The sequence below is a fragment of the Seriola dumerili genome, unplaced genomic scaffold (genome assembly GCF_002260705.1).
Source record: "Seriola dumerili isolate Sdu_G_001 unplaced genomic scaffold, Sdu_1.0 BDQW01000331.1, whole genome shotgun sequence".
Lineage (NCBI taxonomy): Eukaryota > Metazoa > Chordata > Actinopteri > Carangiformes > Carangidae > Seriola > Seriola dumerili.
In genome coordinates, this window is record NW_019174586.1 from 12,911,070 (window position 1) to 12,924,150 (window position 13,081).

General features: G+C 39.8%; 1 protein-coding gene across 2 annotated transcripts in view; it reads left to right on the top strand.

The window, feature by feature from the left end:
- The first annotated feature begins 8,011 nt into the window (after window positions 1-8,011).
- The window catches only part of slc25a48 (solute carrier family 25 member 48), a 28,319-nt gene continuing 23,249 nt past the window's right edge, over window positions 8,012-13,081 (top strand). For both annotated transcript variants that reach the window (XM_022760081.1, XM_022760084.1), the window contains exon 1: window positions 8,012-8,201. The gene's annotated coding sequence lies outside the window, so the exon portion shown is untranslated. The remainder of the gene's footprint in view (window positions 8,202-13,081) is intronic.

Below are 13,081 nucleotides of genomic sequence, written 5' to 3' on the forward strand. Positions count from 1 at the left end.
TTGCAGAAAATATAATCACAAGTCTTGCTGCATGCAGGCTAGAGTTGCCGTGGAAACATGATGTCATTATGTCAAGGGGCGTGGTTGTTAGCACTCGCGGCAAGTTTCACGTCATTTAATTAAAGATTGGAAAACTGACAAATACGTTTCGTCAGAGTCGGTTTGAAGAACATCTGTGTCAATTTTGTTAAATACCAGACACAGGGATTTTTAACTTTAAGGCAAACACATCAAGATGTAAGTTTCCGTGTTGCAGCGCCCCTTAGAGGTGATTTGGACCACCTTCAAATGGGATGCACTTGCATGTGAACACCCGAACATTATTACACCCATATGTGATAGTTTAATATTTGATAAATCATGTCCGTTAACGCTCTGCTCCAGCAGCCTCCGCTCTTCTGGTTTCAGTCTTTGCTCCAGATGTTGAACGTGCTGCGGGGATTTGCTCCCGTTCAGCCGCGAGAGCATCAGCGAGGTCAAACACTGATACTGGGTGATAAGGTCTGGCTCGCAGTCAGCGTTTCCAGTTCATCCCAAAGGTGTTAAGTGGGGTTGAGGTCAGGGATCTGTTCGGCCGGGCCAGTCAAATTCTGACACAACGAACCTGGAGCTTCACTGTATCTCAGGCAGGAGTCACTTTCCGATCCTGCATGTCCACAACGCGTCAATCACAACAGGAATATATCTCCAGCGTCATTCTGTTGCAGAGCATCACACAGGCAGATAAAACGCATATTGTCACAATAAATGGTTAAAACCTTGACCTGAGTTCACTGGGCTGTAAGATTATTTCCTTTACAGACCTGGCCTTGTGTTGAAACAGGACAGAGTCAAACACAAACTGTTGCCATAAAGCTCGAAGAACATACACAAAAGATATAATTGTATATTGTATTTACGCAGCCGGTTTACACACACAATTCCTAGTAAAAAAAAAATATATATATTTTCTTCGACAACCACAGATTGTGATATGAGATTTGTTACAACGCTCTTCTCTCGCGTACCCAACATTGGCGGTCGTATCACAGATGTACTTCACGTACTTCAAGGTGAAGCCATCAGTCAAAGTGGCTTCTGTTTTCATCTGTTTACCTCCTCGTGAGTCTGATGCCTTTGTCATTGCACGAGCATCTCGGACGTAAAAGCGCCAGTGTGACTAAAGTGTGAGTGACTGTTGGTTAAAATTCAAATTGAAAGTCGGTCACATCAGCTGTTCGCTCTTAAAGCCTTTAGCTGACGGTCGATGTGAAAGCAGCAGGATTAACTGTGTGAAATCAAGTCGCCATCAAATAGAAACTCATGCGGCAGATACTCCAGCATGTGTCGCACAACACTCAACGCTAGAGCAGAGGTATTGTACCTGAAGTTGGAGCAATATACAATTTCCTGCCTGAGCTTTTACACTTCCTGTTTCGGAGGCTTACGTCTTCTCAAACCTCAATTTCCATGTTATTACAAGACTCCTTGTTTTTCTCTCCTTGGTGGCTCTAATACAAAGATATTGTTCCTTCTTTCTTCCAATGAACATGTGAAGTGTACTTTCTTCTACATCATATTTAACCTCATAAAATACAGTGCAAGCAAATATTATAAAAGATGGAGAGTGAAAAGGTCAAGAGCACATAAACACTTTGTGTAAAATCTGGTCTCCAAACTGGCTCTGAAATGATCCTAGAGCTGAACTAACAGCATCAGTACCAGGCTGGATTAATGATGAGGACAGTCTTTGTCTGCTCTGTGATTTGATGGAAATTGAAAATGAGTCTCATATCATGTTCTATTGTCCTTTATGTGATGAGCTGAAAGAGATGCCTCGTAGCATAATTACCTCAATTTCTGCTAATTTCATTTGAATAGACGGTAATGAAAGACTTCAGAGGAGATGCTGTGAGCTAAATTTGGAAAGGCTGGGAAAAGATGGCGACACGCTCCGTTCCCCTGATTTGAAAACTTGAGTATATGATGAAACACCTTGAGCACAAGACACCGGTTTTAAAGAAGACGTTAGCATTAGCAGCTGTTTTACTTACCAGTCTAGACAAGACATTCATCGTTGTGTTTACAAGACAAGAGGTTATAATACGTCCACTGAGCCGCTACAGTGAGTCGCTATCAGAAAGTGAAAAGACCAGTAAGGGCTAGCTGGTTAGCATGCTAACTTCAGTAGGAGAAAAGAAGTGATAGAAATAGAAGCAAAATACGAGCTTTTCTTTCCACCTCTGCAGACAGCTCTTTGTGAGTAAAGGAATGAAGTTTGATGCTGAACTCACAACGTTTCTTCTACACTGGTAAGTAAACAGCTGTTAATGCTAACGCTAGCTTACGTAGCTATAGCAAAACTTACAAATAGCCCCTTCAACCAAAGTGCTTTTGTTGCCTATACGGTGACAAAATCCTGAACTTTGTAACTATGTTCTGTTGTTGGTACAAAACCGTTAAACTTCCTTCAATTAGATTAAAAAAAAAAGTTTGCTACTGAACATCCCAGCAGGAATCTCTTCCTCTGAAAGTTATTTTTCAAAACAAATTAGCAGGAGATGAAGATAATCTCTAGGTTGTCATCGGAGCCAAACGATTTAATGCCTTTTAATTCCAAAACTACATGAGCTGAAAAAAACTGAAAAGCTTCATAGAGCAGCAGAGTTGGTGATAATTCATCACTGAGCAATCTCTTCACATCACACACAGCCATTTGATTGATTATCACTAATGTAAGAATTGATTAGTGCAACTTCATGTATACAAATAAATAGATTACTATCAGTGATCAGCTGACAGAGCAGATATCAGCAGTTCTCGTAGGTTTAAATCTTCTCTTCTTTCACTATTTGACCTTTGACCTTTCTCCAAGAGCCCTCGGAGCGACCCGTCTCAGCCCTGCAGAATTTCTCATTCTCCCCTCCACGCAGTTTCAGTTACGGGTCACAGGGGTCAGAGCTCTCTTTAGAACGGACCATTAGTTTGACCGGTCAGTGGGTTCAGTGGCTTCCTGTTCAGGGTCTGTTATGCAACTGATTCGATGTTTGATGACTCAAACAGTTCAGATACTGAAGCTGCATCCTGCGACTTCAGAGACAATTATTAAATCAACACTCATTAAAGTCTATGAGTCAAAACTGTCAGTGGCAACTTTGAGTTTTTAAGACAATTTCACCATTGGACAGAATCTTGACACAGACTCTGTCCAGCAAGTTTGGAGGAACAATTTGTTCATTTTAAAATCCAGGCAGGTTCGTTATTGTCAAGATGATTGAGTTTCACATTTTTGGTAAATGTCTAATTACAGAAAAGGTTGTGCATTTGGAGTAAACAATTAATGAGAGGCAGGTTTATATTCTTTAATATGAGCAAAGATGCGTTTGTTTGTTCCTGATTGAACCAGAAACTCGTTTGTGACCCATTTTGATTCCTCAGCCACACTTCTGAAATCTGCCACTGTATGAAAAATGTATTAACAGATGCCAAAAAATGGGGCAAAGCTCTCACTAACCTGAATGAAGTCATTAGTGAATATCTGAATAATTGTACTGAAATACTGAATGATAACCATAACAAGCGTATGTTGTATTAAATAAGAATTGTATATTTACAAAGCCTCAAAGAAATCTGGTGTATTCTGAGTCAATGAGCCCTTGTCCACTGCATGGCACCAGCTCTTTTGGTTTTCCATTGGGTTCCAATCAAGCTGAGGCGACACCAAAAGGTGACATGAAAACACTGCGGATGACTGATTGGTCAGAGAGAATCATCGCTACTGCCTCATTGTTAAACTGCGCCATTTTTAACCTGCACACCGCTCACGGACGCCGGCTTTACGAAGGCGACTGGACTTGCTTTTGAGGTTCCTTGAAGATGTCAAACCTCTCGTCTGAACCGGTCAGTTACATCCTCAAGAAACCTCAGATACCGTCACCCGGATGTATCTTCACAGACACTGCAGCCTGTTACATCTCTGTTAGTTATCGTACAATACTTTCATCACGGCAACCCGCAAAAAAAACCACACCATGGTCAACTGAGGAGGTGCTTGACATTGCTCTGTTTTGGTATCCCTTCGTTATCTTCCATTTTTCGTGTGGTTGCGTCGCATTGAAGATGACGTCGCGATAGCTTCGTGCATTGTTGCTATAATAATGACGCCTCATCGAGGGGGTAGAGTAGAGTAGTAGTGAGCAGAGTTGAGTCGATTTGAGTCAGTACCATGTGGTTGTAAAACAAAATTTCCTTTTAATCAACATTTTAATCCATATTAATGTCTCTAATCTAGTTTAATCGTCAAGATAAAGCCTCCACTTGAGAACTAGAGAGACCCAAAGATAACACACAAATTTATATGGAAATTGATGGGACACATTCTCGGTCCCTAGAGGATGAACCCGTTTGTGATTGGAGGGCTTTTTGGACTACAGAAACCCTGTTTGTTTCATCAGACACACACTGTTCATGTTGTGGGTTTAATCGACTTTTATTGTTGAATATTTTCGTTTTTTGATATTCTCTAAACAGCCTGAAGAGTTTTTCCTTCTCACCTACACAGTTTGCACGTCTGCCTCCTCTCTCTGTTTTCATGACAGTATTCAGTTCTTCATTCCTATGCATTCTTAAAGTCTCACAGCCTTGGCCTCAAATAAAAAATTTACCCTGTCGCCTCGGGACTCTGGCTCATTAAAACATATTTCTATCCTTGTCATGTAGGGGCCTCGCAGCGATGAGCCTGCACCTCATTTTAGGTCCCGCTCTGCAGAGTCTAAGCAACTAGATGGTAATAGAATTCATGAAAAGAGCCTTTTCCTGTTTCAGCCGGACTGCGTGGTCAGAGAGGAGGTCCACGCAAGAGTCAGAGCTGAATTTATTTAGCAAAGTGAAATTAAATTTGGTTCTGGACAGATGCCATAAATTTATACATTTTGTACGATTCAGTTGAGTCTGGTATCGGTCTGCTTCACAGTCACGTCAATTCAGGGAATTTACCTGCGCACCTGTTCATGAAAAAGCCCTGACATTACTGACATTAGATGTACGGTATGAGCTTCTTGAAACCGTCACAAAGGATGAATCCTGTTCGACAAGTCAGGAGTCGGGAGAAGCTTTGGAGGCAGCTCGTTTTAGTGAACTGAGATTCTGCCACATGAGAATCAGCAGCTGAAAGTTCAGAAATAAACTGAAGAGTCTGATTTATCATGATAATATTGATAAACTGCAGTCGGGAAGCGTTGATGATTCTACATAAGTACATATTGAGGTGAAGCCATTGCCTAGGGACACTTTAACACGTGGACTGGATGAGTCAGGAATCAAATCGCCAACCTTCTGAGTAGTGGACGATCAGCTCCACCTCCTGAGCCACGGCCTCGATTATGTACATATATATGAATATAATACAGAGAGGAAGATATCCAGATATAAGCCGGTGTTTTTCCATTCATAAAAGGCGCTGAGTGTCGCTCCTGCTTGTTATCTGATGGGATATAAATGGTGTCTATATTCCACATTTTCAGTACAAATACAGTACAATACATTACAAAACCTGTTATCCATGCCAGGTGGTTAAAAGACCGAATAACAACAAACCAACCTGAGACGCTTGTAAAAGCAACAACATTATAAATATCTGTGGACCAGGTAGCGTTCACCTCACATTTTCTGACATCTTATTCTTATTTCCAGAACAAATTCTTCTCGCATCTTCAGCCGGTGAAAGACTTTGTCATTACGTTTCTGTAAGTTTTCATATCTGCGAACGTGCAGTATATGAGGCCGAGGGCTGCAGCGTGCTCGTTGTGAAACGCACCTTAACACGGAGAGTTTCACCGGAGATCGCAGAAAACAAAAACAAAAACAGGACTTACACACATACAGTATAAATCCTGTTTGTTTGAGCTTCTGAGGACGAGATGATGAAGTCCACTGAACCCTGAAGATAAAACATTCAATACTAGAGACCTCCTCTTTATTCCTCGTCCATCTATTCAGGAATAAAAAAAATAAAAACAGTTTCAACAGTTAAAGACAAACATTTCTGTCCATCTGCACGTTGATAGTTGATATAAAATACATATCTGTAACTCAATATATACATGTGCATGAATAAATGCAAATATAACTGCACATTCCTCTACAGTCTGCACATTATGTATCATGCACACGACCAGTCTACAGGCTGTATGCATGATGCCACAAACACAGAGGCGGTGAAGACCTTTTGAATTCAAGCCTCTCTCCAGCCTCAGAGTAATTCTTCATCGCGTGTATGTGGAACGGAGGTCAGATATATTTACTGGGCTGCTTCAGGAATTCCATCGGAATCTCATGTTCCGTGACACGAATGCTGCCACGCAAGGCGAAAAGGTCGTCCGTAATTGAAACTGTGACATTGAAAAGGCAGGACAGAGGTGGAATTAATTAATGGTCCGTCCTGAAATTCAAAGATGAACTCATACTGCCCCCTAGTGTCACCGGAGGAGTGATGCTCTGTTTATTTTCATGATTTGTTCGTTCTTCCTGTGTGATAGAAACCTTTTAAATATATATATATATATATATATATATATATATATATATATATCTGCCTTCTCTCATCAGCTCTCTGCTCTACTGCTGATAGTTTTCCCATCAACCTTTACCCTCATTACTTACTTACTATTGACGACCCAGGTCACTGGAAGTTAAAGTCTTGTTGAATTTAGTATAAGTCGCCTTGGGGAAGAGAGGAAGCTTCTTCTTTTTCTTTTTAACATTTCTATGTGAAATGTAAATAGAAGACCGGAGAAGGCCGTGGAAACCGGTTGACCTATATTAAGAGGTTTTACGACCTGCAGAGGTTTAGTGTGAAGTCACCACCTCAGTATCTCTGCAGACTCTGAATGGAGGGTATGGATTTCACTGCCTGTCTTACTGGGCTTTTCCTCTAACTCCCAGCGAGCCAGCTGCTGACCGGTTGAGGGAGTGACTTCTTCACATCAGAGCGCAAATACTGAAGGTGCCTCCAACAAAGGTTATGGTTTTTAACCAACTATCTTTATGCAAAATTTATGATAAAATGACTCTACATTAGGACGTGTGTTTGCTGTTTCCCACCGCATCAGGACACTGCGTAGAGTCGGAGCGTGTGATGGTTAACAGCAACAGGAGGGAGAAGATTTCTGCTCTTCATGCACACATTCAAAAGGTGGAATCACATCTACTGTAGTGACGTATCTCTGCTACAGAGAGTGCTACAGGTACAAGAGCTGAATTAGGACACATTTATAGACTTTCTTTTAGACTGAGCATTTTTGTTACAGTACATGTTTTGGAGTTTTTAGTTTTTCATGTTCAATTACGAATTTTGTGCCTTTTTATATACAGTTTTTTTTTTTTAAATTTCAACTTCCCTTAAAATCCACACAACCTGCACTGTGTTGCAGGATAAAAACAGATTCAGGGTTTCATACGTTACAAACCTAAGGAACCAATCCTGTCAACTTAGCACAAATGCTAAAACTGTGTCAGCCACAACATAAACAAATAGAAGATGCTAACTACGCTAACCATCTGCTAGTCTCTGGTTCTGGTCTCAGACTCCTCCTCTGAGTCTGGGTCTGACTGAGGCTCAAACATGTGGCTGAGTCTCTCTGATGTTTCCTCCTCTCACCATCTTGATACTCTGCTCTTTCACCTGTCCACCTGGAGCCAGCAGGTGGTGGGCGGGGCTTAAGGTCTGATCCAGGTTTCTCAATGAGGAAGTAACAGTAGATGAGCTTCACACCCAGTTTTTAAGTGTATGTGTTAAACTAATGTTGATGTAAAACTAAATATTAATCATAGCAGAGTTTAAAACATCTGGAGAGGAAGCAGAATTACAGAATCTACATTAAAAAACAAACTCAACCCAACTCTCAGGATCACATGGTGTTATTACACAAACCAGACTTTTTGCGTTACTGTTTAAACACAGACGACATGTGCTTTCAGCGGTCACTGTTCCTTCGCAAACAGATCCATGCGAACTCTCCACAGGTCAGTTTGCTCAGGGCAAGAAAAACAGGACGACTGTGTTGTCGTCCAAAATCCGAACAGACAGAAACTTCTGTCCCCCGCACAGACAAATAACAAACATCAGAAATGTTTTGGTCCGTGTCGACTACAGAGGCCAGGTAACAGGACACAGCTGCGATATTGAAAATCTCAGATGTACAAAGGGCAGTGATGGCCTGAAGGTAAGTAAAGCAGCCAAGAATATTAGTGAAGGTTTAGAGATCTATAATCAATCAGTCATAACCTGCAGCTGTCCAGAATCCTGTGGTTGAACTGAGCGACTCCCACGTCTGAGCACGAACAAAAATAAAAAAACCTTGAACAAAACCTCCCTGGTTTGCTTCAGGGAGTTTCCTAACCACCAAATGTGGAGTCAAACCTCTGCAGATTTTTTTCTCTGCATGTTTTCACATTATTCCTGTAAAAACTGTAGTACTGTAAATCTAATTACTAATCTGATTCCTGCTGCTTGAGCTGGGGGTGAGCAGTCCTCCGAGGCTCAGAGAAAACAACAGACAGAAAACCTCCCTCCAAACCTCTGCAGGCAGGAGACTCCATGAGATGGTTGTCATCTGTATTTATTCACTGGATGATTTATGTCTTTTTTAGCCACTGATGAATCACTTTAACATTTTCACTCACAAGAAAAACAAAGAAATCTTCTTTTCCTTGCTCCAACATTCATGTGTTCATGCTCAGTGGCATTTTCTTTCACACTTTTGCAAATATTCCTCATAAGAAGTTTCTGGCCCGTAAACAACACGTGGTTTTGATGAACCAGAAAAATGTTTTGCTCTTTGATATTTCACCCTCTTTAATGTGAGTGTTTGTCATGAATTGTAATGATTCCTGAACAACATTTAGAGCCTTGACTAACGCACTGTGTTCCCTGAATGCTTCCTAGTTTAGTTTGTCTTTGAGTGAGATGATTTTAGTTGTTCTTTTATTTTACTCTATTATAAACTTACCTGCACGTGTCTTTTTTGTCCTGTTATTGTGTTTATTTGAGTTTTTTCTTCTCTTCTTAAATGTTCGTTGCTGTAAACAGAGGTTTGTCAGGTTTGTTTCCTCCTGTCTGTGCAGAGATGTTGTGATGAAGATATTTATCACAAAGATCTCAAAAGGACAAAAGATAATTAACATTCATTCGTTCATACCAACACTGTGACTTATTTAGGTTGTTGTGCTTGTGCACATGACATGTAGCCCACTGTTTGTCAACTCAACCTCACATGCACAATCCATGTCAACCACACCTGTCCCAGCCGACCAATCAGAAGCCCGACTCAGGACACACCACACACACACACACACACACACATACACACAGATGTCAGACTCACACACAGGTTCAAGGATACACACACACACACACACTACTGATATGTTATGTACGGTCCCATATGTGCCGTTAACGTGTGTCTTATATGGATTTATATGGAAGGTTTCCTCCACTTTGTTATAAATTATTATGTCTCATAATTATGTATTATAATTTTTATACACATTATCCTGAGATCAGATATTCTAAAACATGTTTTTAGGTTTCTGTATGTTTCTTAACCTGAGGAGGAAACATCATCAGACACAATTAAAGAAAAATAATAGATTCTTTATTGAGAAAAAAATCCCTGAAAACTCATCTAAAGGTGTTTGAAACCTGTTGTCGGAAACTTCACCAAGTAACAGAAAACAGATTCAAAGCAGTTTTCATTGATAATTATTGGATTCAATTAGATTCACTTTAATCTGTACAGAGAAATAAACAAAACCTGTTTCTGCCCCTTCGATCGGATCGGTACCAGAATTGAACGGGTTCGTCTCTGGACCGGGATTCTTCCCGCCACCAAGATTGGTGTAAACAGGTTCAGGAGTTTCAGCGTAATCCTGCTGACAAACAAACACACATGGGCTTCGGTCGTTCAGGGAGACGCACTTTAATGACCGAAACGTGATACAGACACATATGAGATGCATCATCAGCAAACACACACACACACACACACACACTCACACCCAAACGTGACACTCTGTCTATGTATAGACGACTGACCCCTTCCCCATTCAAGCGAGAGGCAACGTGGTCGCAGACGTTTTTTAATCATCTGGAAATGATTTTCTTCTTGGGGATTTTGTCTAATTGGTAAATGATTAATAAACTTATATTATGTAAAGACTCAAAGTTTTGGGGAGAGTCTTCACCAGTGTCAGATGAGAGGATGTCTGTGCTTCCAGTACAGAGGCATGTTTAGCCTAGCTTAGCACAAAGACTGGCCGACCTAACCTCCCTCAAAAGTGAACAAACACACCCGCACCAGCTTCCATGTTTTATCTCGTTTACTCGTGTAGTAATAGAAATGTAAAAAGAAAACATTACAGTCAGAGTAAACACATCCTGGACGTGCGCTGTGTTTATTCTGGTCGCTCAGAGATGAAACTGATCCGACTCTGGCAAAGACCACGACGGAGAGGAGTTCCCAAGATGTTGGACTGAGTCCGACTGAGCTCTGGAACAAACCAGCGGCCGTGTAAAATTCATGTGTATGATGAGGAGAGCTCATTAAATGTGTAGTTTAAGATTTCAGCAAGTACATTTTCATTCATACTGTTACAGATACTCACCTCCTCATCCAGAAACAGCCCTTTAATTTAATACGTTCATATATTGATGCATGTTTTTATTGTACTAGCAGATCATGAAAGTTCTTGCTAACGTCCGATTAGTGGAAAATTCGAGATTAAAGAAAATGTAAACGAGATGTAGAAGTCATTAAATGCATGTGCTGTATGATGAACTGAAGTCCTGACTGTATAATAATACAAAGAGCTCAGCAGATTGGCTGCTACATTCAATATAAGATCAATTAAAATCCATTTAAAGTAATTAACCCAAATGAACTTATATATTGATGAAAACCATTTTTAAGATCGCACGAGTTGAAATGATTTATTTCTAGAAACGTGCTACAGAGACGAATCAAAACACAGGACGGATATAAATAAAAACCTGCATATAGGTGGATATAAATGAAGGTAATTGAAAGTGTTTCTTAACATTATTTGTATATTAATTTGAAACAAAAAGTAAAATGCAATAAAAAAGGTGGAGTCAAGACATAAGTCAACAGTTACTGTAAAGCTGTTTCCTCGGTGAGTGGGAGGATTCTCACAGTCACTGATGACAGCTGGCTGTGTGATATTAAAAGTTATGAATATAATTCTTATAGGTGATATTGGTTTCACTCATAAACACTGAAGCGAAACAAGCAAATAGAGACTTTTGTTTGTCTTCCAGGTAAAATCATTTAAAAAAAAAAGGTAATGTTGAACCAGCTGGTTGTTTTCCTCTCGTCTCTCCTCGTGGGTCGGGTTCGGCCTTTTCTGCGTTTCTCTGGTAATTTTCCACAGAGTGAAGAAGATGCTGCGTCTCTGTTATCAGCGTCTTATCTCGGGGTGGAGCCACGTTTCCTCCACAACAACTCTGACACATTAACGTCTATGGTTTTATGGAGCCAGTGTTTACATCCACTTCTCTCCTTTTATTTCCGCCTGAGTTGTTTAATGGTTGTTAAAATCATCTAATCTTTCCAAGTACGGTCCGTCCGATAATAAATTCAGAAATCTCTGCCTGTCTTTTTGTCTCTCTGTCCGTCCTCTGATTTTCTTGTTTAACCGCTGCTCGACTTCAACCTTTTGAATTTAAGTTCAAATGAGTCAAGTCAGTTTATAGAGCACAAACGTGATTCACAGAGATTAAACTTTGACATATTTGGGATCTTTGGAAACTTTGGGATCTTCACTAGAACTGAAAGTAAAGTTTTGTGTGTTAAAAGACAATTTAGATTCAATAAGATAAAACAGATAATTTTCTGTTTAAAGAGCCTACACTACATTTCAAAGGAAGATATATCAATATATTTAATGTCATATTATTAAATATAAAAAAGTGATGCAATTGCAACTCAATTTCGAGAACATACACAACTTGGTATATATATATAACATCAATATGTACTCAGTTCAACAAACCTGCTCAATCATCGATCCATTTAAGTCAGGAAATAAAAAGGTTTAATGAGGAACTGATACTCTGAACTGGCCTTTCAAAACAGTGAAAAGTGATATATATATATGTGTGTGTATATATATATAAACATAAAACATATACATATAAAAGTGGCAGTTTGTTTCCAATGTATTCATTATGTTGAACATTTTGTGGCTCTCTTCATAAAGTGTGTAATATTTACATTATTGCCATTTGTCTTAGTGTTTGAGTCTGTCAGAGGGAATCAGATATCAAAGATCAATAAGCAGCTGTCTGGTGTCTTCAGTCCCATCACAGCGAACATGTCCTGTATTTGAACCAGGTTTTTGTTGTTTGCTCTCCTGGTGTTTGAGTGTGTTTCCTCCAGGTGCTCTGGTTTAAACATTATACGTTAAGTTTTATCAGGAACCTCTGCTGCTGTCCTTCACCGGGTCCCAGCCACTGAGCTCAGATTGTCTTTAACAGTTAGAGGGCAAATGTCCCCACAGGGATTAATAATAAAACCTAAGTGGAAAACCATTTCCTGTTTCTTGTCCTCTAGCTGCCAGTTTATTAGGTACACCAAGCCTAAACTAATGCAGCTTAATACAACATTAATGCAGTTTTTTACTGACACTGTTTTAAAGAAGCGTTGATTCAAATGTGAAATCACTTTGGAGGATGTAGTTAAACAAAGAGGTGTTTNCGCAGCTTAACACAACACTAATGGAGGTGATAATGTTCAGTTTTTTACTGACACTGTTTTAAAGAAGCGTTGATTCAAATGTGAAATCACTTTGGAGGATGTAGTTAAACAAAGAGGTGTTTCTGTTGTTTAGCCTTCGCTCACTGATAAAAGCTGGGTGGACTAAATAATAGAGACAGTCGTCAGTATTTAACTACAATAGTTGCAACAAAAATTGAACGTTAGAGTAGTTTTATCTCAGTGTACCTAATAAACTGGCACCTGATTGTGTATCTTCTCAAATGTTTTAAATCACATTTTACCTTCATGACACTTTAGTATTTTGCTTT